Below are 13293 nucleotides of genomic sequence, written 5' to 3' on the forward strand. Positions count from 1 at the left end.
GCATCTGTCAGAGCACATGATTAGGTTACTGACCCAGTCTGATTACAGTGTCAACTAAATTCCCAGTGGCTGTTTCTAAATCAATATAAATATGTGGCATCCTACTATGCCTTGATAATCGAACCATCTTTCCATGATTCATAAATATTTCAGACTGTCCCCATGCTTTTTAAATCTCACAAATTCTCTCCTTTCCCCCTCATTTTCCGCAATTGGGTTCACCTCATACTTCCCAGATATTTATTTATTTATTTATTTATTTATTTATTTTTGGAGACAGTGTCTCACTCTGTTGCCCAAGCTGGAGTGCAGTGGTGCGATCTCAGCTCACCGCAAACTTCGTCTCCCGGGTTCAAGCGATTCTCCTGCCACATTTGCTTACTGAATCCTACCCAGTAACCCTGGGTTGGCACTCAGCCTGCCGAGTAGCTGGGATTACAGACATGCACCACCATGCCTGGCTACTTTTGTATTTTTAGTAGAGACAGGGTTTCACCATGTTGGCCAGGCTGGTCTCAAACTCCCGAACTCAAGTGATCTGCCCACCTCAACCTCCGAAAGTGCTGAGATTACAGGTGTGAGCTACCACGCCTGGCACTACCCAGATATTTTAATCCAACGAGTATTTTAAGTCATTTTCTTGGGACTAAAACACAACTGGAACTTGACCTCTTTGGGGGAATTTTGTTTTTCCTAGGCTTCTCTGACATCTCAGCTGTGGAAACATGGAGTTGTTTGACTTTCACTTTTCTACATAAACCACTTCCTCCACTGAGTACCCTGAAACTGTCTGCCCTTTTTTGCCCCATGTCAAACTCCATGGAAAAGTGCACTTACTTGTACAACTTCCTCTTGCAAATAAGCGGCATGCTGCCCTGGAATCTCTGCTTCAGTTCACTCTCGGTTATAACCCCAGAAGATGGCTGTAGTGTCAGCTGTGATTTTCTGTTTGTACTAATTGGAGTCTGTCCACACTTGTGTTCTTCAGAAGTCAGGCAAAGAGATGCTGAGACAGTGTGCGTGTCCCCTCTCTGACTCTTGCCCTCTGGGATCCTACTGGGACGTTTTAGCGTCTAGAGGGGCACAAGAGACTCACCTGATTGTGGCAGGGACATACAGGGTAGAGAGTGCTCAGAAATTATGAGCCGGGATTTTCCCATCTGTGTGGCGCTGACAGAGCAACTGCAATTAGAGCGTTTCCAGCCCAAACTAACAACACTGATCATATACCCATATATAAGTAATGCATTTATATTTATATGTCTTAATGTACATATAATACAATGTGTATCATATTGAATGAGGAGATACACTAGGCCAAAATCAAAAGCATCTTCGTGCTTTAGAAATTTTTGTGCAACTCATCAATATGGGATGGTATTTTGAAACAAGTGGAAAATTAAGCTTTCCAACAAAAAATTCTGACAAAAAAGAAGACCTGCATTGCCCTTGCTTACAACAAACAAAAACAAAAATAAAAGATTTTTTTCTCTTGCAAAATATAATTTGCAAATATGTTTAAAGACAAACTTTTACAAGACAAGTGAATGTATTTTCCAATTTTGAAAATGAACAAAAAAGAAATGTAAAGAAAGTAATAATGTATAATCCAGGATGTTAAGAGGAGATTACAGACATCCTAATTTCACCATTGGATTGGAGATAGACACATTTCTCTTTTTTTTGTAGAGATAGGGTCTGGCTGTGTTGCCCAGGCTTGTCTGGAACTCCTGGGCTCAAGCGATCTTCCTCGGCTTCCCCAGGTGCAGGGGTCCCAGGCGTCAGCCCGCGCCCCGCCAGCGATAGACAAAATCAAACTGAACCTCCTCGGATGCTGAATATTCCGAAGGGGAAAGTTTGCTAAATGAATACACCTGATTAACAAAACGCAGCCACTGGCTCTGCACCATCTGTAACAACTTAAGCAATCGGTTAGAGCTGGCTCCTCCTTCCTCAGCCGTCACAGCTGTTTCCTCACAGAGGACGCAGCCCTGGGTGGTCCGAAGCCGTGCGGGGCATCCCGGGCGGGCTCTGAGGGAACGAAGCTGGTATCCGCTCCCAGGCCGCGCGTCCGCGTCTGCAGACGGAACACGCATGCGCCTCATGCGGGGCACAAAAGGCGGGATCGGGCGCCCTCCTACGGCGTCGGGGCGCAGCACACGCACTTTGTAGAGCATTCACTGTGCACGGTGGCCCTGTGCCCCTCGTGGCGCCAGTTCTCTGAAATTGACTCTGTCCCTTTCGTATAGGTTATCTGATTTGCTGGCGTACATTGTTCGCAGTATTCTATTATCTCTTTTCTTTCTGTAACACCTATAGTAATGTTCCCACTCTCAACTCTAATTTCATTATTTTGAAACTCTTCCCTCTTTTTTTCTTGGTCTAGGTAAATGTTTGCCAATTTTATCATTTCAAAAAAAGGACTTTTGGTTTTATGTAATCCGTCTACTGTTTTTTAATTCTCTGTTTCGTTTATCTACACTTTATTCTTTCCTTCCTTCTAACTCCCGCAGTGGAGGGCAGGAGGGGAAGCCTAGGAGGCCACAGGGAAGGAGCAGGACTTGAGCTGGAACAAGTGAGGCCCTGCCTCTGCTGGGGACTGGAGAACCCCCACTTCTACACCACCTTCCAGTTCCATTCTTTCCATTTTTCACCGTTACAGAGGGAATTTTCCAGAAGCCCCTTTGAATTTTGAAATCTGCTAAGCATCTAACATTTCCTCTGACCCGTTTTTTTTTGTTTGTTTGTTTAAGACAGAGTTTCGCTCTCGTTGCCCAGCTGGAGTACAATGGTCGCAATCACAGCCACTGCAACCTCCGCTTCCCGGGTTCAAGCGATTCTCCTGCCTCATTCTCCCAAGTAGCTGGGATTACAGGCACTCGCCACCACACCCGGCTTATTTTTGTATTTTTAGTAGAAACGGGTTTTCTACTAAAAACCCTGTTTTTAGACCAGCCTGTTGGCCAGGCTGGTCTCGAACTGCTGACCTCAGGTGATCCACCTTCCTTGACCTCCCAAGGTGCTGGAGCCACCGCGCCCAGCAGGACCCTTCTTTTAATTCGTCCTATTAATTTACCTCCCTTTCCAACTGAAGAAATTATTGCCAGCTGAGAAATAGGTTCCAAGACCACCATGTTTGCTTTAAGTATGAGTAACCAAAACATAAAAACAGGGTTACCTTGGAGGTAGATCCGCAGAGCAGGTCCTGACTCTGCCCCGGCTCACTGACTTAGGCTAAGTCACAACATCTCTCTGAGCTTCCATTTCCTCATCTATAAACAAGACTAATGTCCTCAACCTATAACAGAAGAATATGCATTGATTGAATCATGACTTCGGGGACCTCACACCTCAGCATAGGCTGGAGAATATTTTGAACCCATGTATCCCCACCTCTCAGTTATCTCACTTTTCTTCTGGAAGGTAGCCTCGAGCTCTGGTGCTCTCAAGAGCTAGGCTAAGGCTACATCTGTCCCTTCTTGGGCCTCCATCCAATTTTATCATATGAAGTCCCCCGTGGAGTACATGCACATTGTCTTAGCCAGCTCTGGCTGCTTTAGGAAATTACCAAAGACTGGCTAGCTTAGACAACAAACATTTACTCCTTACAATCTGGAGGCTGAGAAGTCCAAGGTCAAAGTGCCAGCAGATTAGGTGTCAGGTAAGTATATTATTCCTGATTTGCAGGCAGCCATTTTCTCCTTGTATCTTCAATGGCAGGGAGGAAGGGAGGGAAAAAGAAAGAGGAGGCTCCCCTGTCCAATCCTATAAGAGCACTAATCCCATTCATAAGGGTGTCACTTCCCCAAGACCTAATCAACTCCCTAACATCATCACGTTGGGGTTTAGGATTTCAAGATATTAATTTAGAGGGATACACATATTCAGTTCACAGTATACGTAGTCCCTGAAGACAAGAACTACAGAGTGAAGGGACTGAATGACATCCTTCTTACTGGAGAAACATTGCACTGTCCTACCCTAAAACCTGGCGACAGAGTGAGACTCTGTAAAAAAAAAAAAAAAAAAAATGGTAATATATACGCAATAGAATAGTGGCCATCCATTTGAAAGAGGGAAATTTGCAACGACGTGGATGAACCTGGAGGACATTACATTAAGTGAAATAAGGCAGGCACAGAAAGACAAATACTGCATGATCTCGCTTATTTGTGGAATATAAAAAAGCCAAACATATAGAAGTAGAGAGTAGAATGGTGGCTTCCAGTTGCTGGCGGTGGGGGTGTGTGGAGAATGGGGAGATGTTGACTAAAGGGTACAAAGTTTCAGTTAGACAGGAGAAATAAGTTTTCAAGATCTATTGTGCAACGCAGTGACCATAGACAATAATAACATCTTATATATTTCAAGTTGTTAAAAGAATATATTTTAAATATTCCCACCACACACAAAAAAATGATAAATATGTGAGATAAGGTATATGTTAATGAGCTTGATATAATCGTTTCACAATGTATACATATATCAAAGCATCATTTTGTACCCCCAAAAATTTTACAATTATGATTTGTCAATTAAAAATAAAAATTTTAAATTAAAAAAGGGAAGAAAACAGAGGTGGGACAGTGATTAAATGATTCCTTTGAGAACATATGAGGAGCATGTAGCAGAACTGGAACTCAAATCATGGTCTTTCTCTTGTTTAGGGATCTCCATTCCTGGACTCTTGAAACCCTCCAGATAACAGGAATGTTACCTGGAACCCTGGGTTGGAACTCTTTGCGAGTTCTGCTGTCCAAGACTTTGCAGATAGGACAGATAAACTCGAATCCCAAACATGTGTCTTTTCCAGTCAAGATCTATCTATGATCCTTCCAGAGTGGAAAGTGTCCTATGTAATTAACTTGCTACCGAGCTTGATGGGCTCCTCCAGTGATTATACTGCACCAGGCATTCAGCATTGTTCTCTTGCTAGTAGGTTGGGTGTTCAAAGCATCAATAGTTAGATCAGCATTGGAGAATGGGAGCATATGGACATCCATCTATGCACAGCCTCCATGCCTGCTTCCGTGGGTACTCTATCATGCATTGTGCCAGCACTGGAGTAGCTAATGGCAGAGATTGGCTGAAGACAACTGGACAAGTCTTTCTGTTTACTTGGTAGTTTCATGCTTCTTCTATAGTGGATCCTCTCTGATGAACATTAACATATAATACAAAGATTGTCACACCCTGCCATGGTTTGAACGTGTTCCCCAAAAAGCATGATGTTGGAAAATTAATCCCCAATATCAACAATGTTGGCAGGTAAGGCCTAATGAGAAGTGATTAGGTTTGAGAGCAGAGTGAATGGATTAATGCCATTATCATGAATGTGGGTTTGTTATCAAAGGGGAAGTTCAGCCCCTTTTACTCCCTCTCTCCCCGTCTTTATGCCTCTGACATGGGATGATGCAGCAAGAAGTCCCTCACAAGATACTGGCTTCTCGATATTGGACTTCCAAGCCTCTAGAACCATGAGTCAATAAAGTTCTGTTCGTTATAAATTAGGCACTCTGCAATTTTCAGTTATAGCAGCAAAAACCGACTAAGATACACTTCATGCCCCCTAGTATGGCTCTGTCCACTTGCGTTTTCCCCCAGACCTCTTTGCCTCCAGTCCTTCAATCTTCTAAGTCCCTTGACCAATCATCCAAGCCAGCCATCTTTGTTAATGTGTATCCTTACTTCTGTCCACTTCTCTTTCTACATAAAATAAATGCCCAGGTGTTCACCAGAAGCTCTGTCCAGTGGAAGGATATTCTGTTATCAGTTTCTTTCAAGGCTGCTCCTAAGTAGGGCTATGATGTAGGAGCAGTCCATTTTCAGCTGGTACCCACATATTGGGCCAACTCATCCATGAACCAAGGTTGGCCTTTTTCTTCCTCCATTAGCTAGTTCCCTCACCATCACAGGTGTGCAATGAGGGAAAGTGTCATGTCATCATGCCATAAAAGGCTGGGCCATCTGCCTGTGCAGCTTACTTATGCACTTTGGTCCTGTTTGCGCCCTGTGTTAACCATGTCTTTTATTTTCTGTATTCTGATGCTTTGACATCTGAAGCCTTGCTGACTGTGGAGGGACTGCCCTTACCAGGGTTAGCTGATTCCTGGAGATAATTAACAATTTGCCTGTGAGTGCAGTTTTCAAATGCAAACCAATCAGTCCAGAGCCCACACCCCCAGCCACCTTCTTTATCTCTGGGCCACTATCCCCCTGCTCTAATCACTCCAGCACCAAAAAAATAAAAATAATTACTCCTCTCTCCCACTTTTTCTTCCCTCCATCCACACTGCACCTAAGTAACAGACAACTGTGCACAGACCTATGCCCCAGAGAGCACTAAAATTATTCAAACTGGCCAGGCACGGTGACTCACACCTGTAATCCCAATACTTTGGGAGACCAGCCTGTTTGAGACCAGCCTGTTTGAGACCAGCCTGGCCAACATGGTGAAACCCTGTCTCTACTAAAAATATAAAAATTAGCTGGGCATGGTGGTGGGTGCCTGTAATCCCAGCTACTGGGGAGGCTGAGGCAGGAGAATGGCTTGAACCCGGGAGACAGAGGTTGCCCTGAGCTGAGATCGTGCCACTGTATTCCAGCCTGGGTGACAGAGCAAGACTCGGTCTCAAAAAAAAAAAAAAAAGTCAAACTAGTCAATTCTGAATCCACTTACCATGCCTCATCATTCCTTCTGATGGAAACCACAGTAAATGCTCTTGACCACAGTTCCCCACCCTCTGCCTCCTGACCAACCCAGTGCTTCTTCACAGGGATCCCCATAGCATGGAATACTCCCTTCTCTTGGGATCTGTATTACAAACTATCTTTTTAAGGCCAGTCATCTTCTGATCTATTGGACTTACTATACTTAAATAATAGTAACACCTATATTAAAACATGTCCAAACTCACATACACCACTTCCATTCTATTTATGAATTACTGTTAGACTTGCTTGACCTCATGACTTAAAGCATCTGGTGGAACCTAGCTCATGATAAACAAGTCTGGTCAGGGTTACATGATGTTCCATGGTCAAGTGCTTTACCCGGTGTCATGCCGGGAGCTGATTTTTGAATGGCACATAATTCTCTGCTGAAGATGATGAGACCTATTCTATAATCCAAGGGGTCTATATTGTGATTCACACGGTGGGATTCGCCATAAACTCCACATGGTGTCTTTTCCGGCCCAGATACCTCTACTACTATAATGGCTGCTGGGTCATATGGCCCAGGTGGAAGTGCTGCTTGAACTACAGCCTGGACCTGCTGCCTAGCCTTTTCCTGCTCTGTGCCCCACTCAGAGCTGACAGCATTCCATGTCGTGATTCTTGCTCAAATTAAAATGTTCCGCCTTAGAAACCCAAAGGTCGTATCCAGATTGTGCTTCCTTCTTAAGAGGTAGGAGTGTGGGCCAGACACGGTAGCTCATGCCTGTAGTCCCAGGACTTTGGGAGTCCGAAGCAGGCGGATCACAAGGTCAGGAGTTCGAGACCATCCTGGCTAACACAGTGAAACTACGTCTCTACTAAAAATACAAAAAATTAGCTAGGCGTGGTGGCACATACCTGTAATCCCAGCTACTCAGGAGGCTGAGACGGGAGAATCGCTTGAACTCGGGAGGTGGAGGTTGCAGTGAGCCAAGATTATACCATTGCACTCCAGCCTGGGTGACAGAGTGAGACTTGGTCTCAAAAAAAAAAAAAAAAAAGGAGGTAGGAGTGTGAAACAATAATCCACCCTCTATATTGGAGAGCGTTGCTGGCATGCCTCTAAAATGTTACTGCTGTAGCAGGCCCCTGAAATTGTGTAGGATCCATCTCCACCCTCTGTAGTGCTTGTATTTTACCAAGGCCTCCAACTTGCCTGCCATGTCTTGCTCACCTGGCAGATGAACACACTTTCCAGAGCAAAGCCATGAAATTGAGGACGTCTCAGTCTGTTCTAACAAAGCAATTGGAGAAAATTCTTGTTTGATCTTTTGCAATAATCCACTGTCATCCTCATAATCCATATGGGTTTGGGAAGGGTCTGACTGTTGAATCAAATGGGGATACAATGAGGACTGCCACCTTGTACCTTTTAGGTCATTAAGAGAGGCATGAATCTCTGCCATTCCCTCTGGAAGTGACACTTTTTTACTTAGGTCTTGGCCAGGAAAGGGGTAGGGAAGTAGTTTCAGAGTATTCCATTTGGCCTTTTTGGTAGCTCTTACCCTATAGGCCAAGGAACTAATTTGGTTTGCCAACAATAAGTACATCTATTCCAGTTATACATTCAAGGTCTTGGGAAATTACCACTGAATAGGGCAATGAATCCTGTGAGTCTGCCATGAGACAGACTTTCATGGACTACCTGGCTCCCACACTCCTCCATTCTAATATAGAGGTCATCATGATGTTGCCTCACATCCCTAAGTATCAACGTCAACTCCATTCTCCTGCCTCAGCCTCCCGAGTAGCTGGGACTACAGGCGCCCGCCCCCACACCCGGCTAATTTTTTGTATTTTTAGTAGAGACAGGGTTTCACCATGTTAGGCAGGATGGTCTTGATCTCCTGACCTCGTGATCTGCCTGCCTCAGCCTCTCAAAGTGCTGGGATTACAGGTGTAAGCCACAACGCCCGAACATTTATCCAGCAGCCTTGAAATTTCCTTTTTCCCCGTGTACCTGAGTAAATGGCCATAGGTCCCTTTGGGTGGGAGGGGGCTGGGAAAATCATTACCACATATATTCATGGTGGTGAGAGAGGGTCCTGACTTCTGAAGATCTGGCTTCTTCAGTCATGGGTTCTGGGTCTCAAAATGGCAGTGATTATTACATTTTATCAGACTCAGTTTCTTGATTCTCCATCCTTTATGTCACTTGACTGTACAGACTGATTACTTCCCCTGTTGTTTGCCCATATTTCTTGTCTTTAGAGACACCATGTTCTATTAATCTCCTTGAAAGCTCTCTGAAGCACTTCTTCCCTTTTTCCTCTCCCCATCTTCCACTTTAATCTTATTGCTTATTATGTGAATTGAGCTCACCTTGTTTCTGGAGCCATCCTCAGGGAGCCCCAGTCTTGCAAAAATCCCCTACTGTCAGCCTCAGCCTACAGAGGACAGCTACCACAGAGTTTCTCAATGATGCTGGTGCCTCTCTCTAGCACATTCTTTATCACAGCAGATGATCTTCCAGACTTTCCAATGAAACATAGACAGCTGGTAAGTATTGCAGCCTTACATACTCTACCCTATGCTAGTATGCCCAGTTCCCTGAGCCTTTTAACTTCTTATTTTACCCTTTGTCAAGCAATTCTGACATTTTCTGCTTAACATGAGCCATGTATTTCTCTAATCCCCATCTCCGGGCATCCTTGTCAGAGTGTTTAAATCCTGTATCGCAAGAGTGTGCTTTTTTTCTTTTCTTTTCTTTTTTCTTTTTTTTTTAAGATGGAATTTCGCTCTTGTTACCCAGGCTGGAGTGCAATGGTGCGATCTCGGCTCATGCAATCTGCACCTCCCGGGTTCAAGTGATTCTCCTACCTCAGCCTCCTGAGTCGCTGGGATTACAGGTGCCCGCCACTACGCCTGGCTAATTTTTTGTATTTCTAGGAGAGACAAGGTTTCAACATGCTGGCCAGGCTGGCCTCAAACTCCTGACCTCAGGTGAGCCGCCTGCCTCAGTCTCTCAAAGTGCTTGGATTATAGGCATGAGCCACTGTGCCCAGCCAGGAGTGTGCTCCTTTTCAATAAACTCTCTGGTACTCAAATATATGTTCTACCTTCTTGATCCAGCATCCTCAGGGTCCAGTCTCATACATACTGTCCTGGTTCCTATATATACATATAAACTAGGGCCTGTAGTAACTTCAGCGGATGGTTCTTTCCCTCTGTTACCATGCCCATAATTTCCCCTGTTGGGTTTTTTGGTGACTTAATTCTAGTTATTGGTTTAGTGAATGGGGTAGGGAGAGGAAAAGGTAGGTAGATCCCAAGGCAGAGCCCTAGCTTTAGACTTGGAGGAGTGGGCCACTTTAGCAAGCCCAAGAAATTCAGAGTGATTGGTGTTTGAAGGTGTTTGCATGCATAAATCAAAATGTTCCCATTCCAAATCTCAGAGTTCTACTTCTTTCCCAGCAGGATCCTGACCTTGGCATAGCAAACTTGCTGGGATTTAGAATTCAATCTTAGCTGAAGTTAGGGCCTGATTCTCAGCTGTTTTGCTATACGGTTTCAAGAAGTCTTCTGATGCTCACATTTTCCCTTAAATTTGTCACTAATCACCATCAGCCTTTCATTGTCAATAGCTCCCGGTAATAGTCATTCAATTCCATCATCTCTAGAATTACCACTTCCCCCAACATTATAAAGATCTGAGATATAGCACCCACCAGTGCATTCCCTTATGTCAATATTCCACCCCAGTTCAACACCACTGACAATTTTAACAATCATATTGCTACAACCTGACATATGCTATCATTACTCTGTCAATCACAAGTCATAGGGCCCTCCCTCATTGTCAGCAAGGTGGCAGGTAACTCAGTTTCAAAACTCCATTTTATGGCTCATTCCTTGAATCCCAGCACTTTGGGAGGCCAAGGTGGGCAGATCACCTGAGGTCAGGAGTTCAAGACCAGCCTGGACAACATGGCGAAACCCGGTGTCTACTAAAAAATACAAAAGTTAGCCGGGTGTGGTGGCGGGTGCCTATAATCCCAGCCACTTGGGAGGCTGAGGCAGGGAGAATTGCTTGAACCCAGGAGGCGAAGGTTGCAGTAAGCCAAGATTGCACCACTACACTCCAGCCTGGGCAACAGAGCAAGACTCCGCCTCAGAAAGAGAAAGATTCCATTTTAGAGTTTGCGTTCTTGGAACAACTGCTGGTACCAATTTTAGGGAATCTGCAAGGCAGATTCCCTAAAAATAGATTCTGAGATGGAGAATTGTATACAAGGTAATTACTAGGTAGTGTTCTCTAGAAAAATGCCTGCACAGGAGTGATATAAGGAGAATTGGATAGAGTAATAGGTTTAAATGCTGTGTGATTGCAACAGAGGCCTCAGTTGGTCTCACAGGGAACTCTTAATCCAAGATGGCCCTTTATAGAGGCTGCAAGTTGAAGACAGGGGGCCAGGTCTTGGAGGCCTGCACTGAGCACTCTTTGGATATGGACTTCCCCCAGGGAGAAGATGTGACTTGTGAGAGGCAGCCCCCTGCAGTTAGGACAACTCCCAAGGAAGTATTTAGCTGTGAGCCATCAGCAGCCACTCACCCAGCAGCTGCTGGGATGGATGCCTCAACCCTGAAGGAGGATCCTGGCAGCACCACAGTGTGCACTACAGGGTGTATTAAATTTCCAGCTTCAGTTGTTGGTTATGTCTTCCTCCCAACATCATGATTTTGAGGCCTTATTGTTAGGGACAGACTGTATATTTATGATAAATATGTCTTTTCCATCAAACACTCTTATTCCCTTGTGATCTTCTCAAATTCTAGCTTATCAGATATTAGAATCATTATGTGTATCAGTCAGGGTTCAACCAGAAAAGTGGAACCAGTAGATATTTAAGATACCTGTGGCAAGGAGTTGGCTTACTCAATTGAGGGGGTGACTAGACGAGTCCAAAGTCCCTAAGAGCACCCCATCAGGAAGGGCAGGCTGGAAGCTGTGGTATGCTGATGGAGTTTCTTCTGCATCAGGGAAACCTCAGTTCTTTTTTGAAGGCCTTTTAACTGATTGAATCAGGCCCACCCAAATTGTCGAGGATAATCTCCCATACTACTTAGTCCAACTGGGTTCATGGGCTTCAATCTCATCTACAAAATGCCTTTACAGCAACACCTAGATTCGTGTTAACTTGAATAGCAAGATACTTGTAGCCTAGTCAAGTTGACACATCAAAAGACCATCACACTCCCCGTTTCTTTTCTTTTCTTTTTTTTTTTTTTTTGAGATGAAGTCGGGCTCTTGTCACCCAGGCTGGAGTATATGGAGTGCAGTGGCACGATGTCAGCTCACTGCAACCTCCGCTTCCCAAGTTCAAGCGATTCTCCTGCCTCAGCCTCCTGGGTAGCTGGGATTACAGGCGTGCGCCACCATGCCAGGCTAATTTTTGTACTTTCAGTAGAGACGGGGTTTCACCATGTTGGCCAGGCTGGTCTCAAACTCCTGACTTCAGGTGATCCACCCGCCTCAGCCTCCCAAACTGCTGGGATTACAGGCGTGAGCCACCACGCCTGGCCCAACTTTCTTTTTGTTAAAATTTTCCTGGTGTCGTGATATTAAGACTCTTTGACAGTCCTCCCCCAGCCCCACAGGATTCTGCCTCCATTTGATTCTGTGTAGGTTTGTGACTGCTTTGACCAAGAGTCTGACAAAATTGGTGCTAGGTGACTTCCAAGGCCATGTTATAATTGGCCATGGCGCTTCTCTCTTGTTTACTGGAATGCTCACTCTTGGAGCCCAGAGCCACCATGTAATAAGTCCAGCTGCCTCAGTCCTTTATACTGGACAGACCACAATGAGGCCCTCTGGTCAAATACAAGCCAAGCTCATATTTTAGCCCAGCTCCTCCCAAGCAGTAGACATGTGAGTGGAAAAGCCATCTTGGAAGCGGTCCCTCCCAGCCATCAAATCATCCCAACGGAGGCTACACACATAATGAGGCAAAGGCCCACCCACTCGGTTCCCCTTTCAAATTCCTCACCACGAAATTTTTGAGCATAATAAGGTGATTGTTCTTCAAAACCACTAAGTTTTGGGATAGTTTGTTAATAGAACAGTAGATAACGGGAACACCTTGAATATGTTTTTCTGTTATTTTATTTTTACAGTGTTTTATGTATTTTTGTTTGTGTCTCTTAGAAATAACAGCTACTCGGGGAGGCTGAAACAGGAGAATCGCTTGAGCCCAGGAGGCGGAGGTTGCAGTGAGCCAAGCTCGCACCATTGCACTCCAGCCTGGCGGACAGAGCGAGACTCCGTCTCAAAAGAAAAAAGAAAAGGAAAGAAAGAAATAACATGGGTTTTTTTCCCCAATCTGAAAGTCTCAGAATCAAATTACTGAGGAGGAAATGAGAACCTTTAACAGTTAATATGTATGGACAGTAAAGCCCGAAACCGCACGTTAAGCCTTTCTGCCTTCAGACCCACATCTTCCCTGCCCATTCTTCCTCTAGGAAATCTGGCACCCGGTTTTCTCTGGTTAATTGGCGCGGGGCTTCAACTGCCTGCGCTCCTCCAGCTACTGGCACCTCCCTGGCCTCTAAGACGTCTACCAGACCTGCGTCTGCCCG

This window comes from Colobus angolensis, unplaced genomic scaffold, assembly GCF_000951035.1.
Source record: "Colobus angolensis palliatus isolate OR3802 unplaced genomic scaffold, Cang.pa_1.0 Scaffold452, whole genome shotgun sequence".
Classification (NCBI taxonomy): domain Eukaryota; kingdom Metazoa; phylum Chordata; class Mammalia; order Primates; family Cercopithecidae; genus Colobus; species Colobus angolensis.